This window comes from Centruroides sculpturatus, unplaced genomic scaffold, assembly GCF_000671375.1.
Source record: "Centruroides sculpturatus isolate CEXI.00-Female unplaced genomic scaffold, Cexi_2.0 scaffold428, whole genome shotgun sequence".
NCBI classification, from domain to species: Eukaryota; Metazoa; Arthropoda; class Arachnida; order Scorpiones; family Buthidae; genus Centruroides; species Centruroides sculpturatus.
The window spans coordinates 60,237-61,027 of record NW_019384614.1 but is presented as its reverse complement, the minus strand read 5'-3'; positions in this window follow the sequence as shown (position 1 = coordinate 61,027).

Genomic DNA, 791 nt, shown 5'->3' with positions numbered 1-791 from the left:
TCCCGGTTGTTTTTTTAACCCGGGAAATATCCCGGAAAATTTTTCTTATCCCGGGAAATCCCACAAATTTCTGAAAAATTCACTTTTTTTCTTATTTTGTGTTAAGGTTGAGGAATTTTGCAAATAGAAAGCATAATTATCTCATTCACTGTCAGAATACATTTGTATTTATTAATTTTAAACCTACCTATTAGTTTTTTTAAATTTTTGCTCGTTATAGCATGTCACAAATGGTCAATAATCAATATATAGCTTATTTGTGGCAGGACTATAAAAATTCTTTACTTGTCGGAACCTGTAATATCTGGAATAATTGTGCTTACGCTGTCTTGAGTTTTAACCATGCCCAGTAGCTTCAATAAATGCCTGACGCCAGATTGTGCAAATTGGGCAAGGATACAAACGAGTACAAAGTCTGCAAGTATGAAGTTTTTCTTCATAAACCTGATTATTAAAGCCAAATGAATTGCCGAATTATCGAGCTCTAAGCTTGATGCCGCTATTAAAGCAGCCAAGGTAGACAAATCAAGAATACTAGAGAGCGAAAGAAGTACTACAATCTCGAAAACGAACTCGAAATCTTCCAGGCTACAGGTGAAAAAACACATAATATCTGTCTTCTCTTAAATGCATTAAACACTATTCCAATCACATCAATTGAATCGGAAAGGGCATTCTCGGTGGCAAGACTTTTCATTACTAAAATAAGAATTAGAGTGAGTTATCGGAGTATTGACCATCTTTGCTTTTTAAAATCTTATAAAAGTTTGCAATATTTTGTATTATATTTT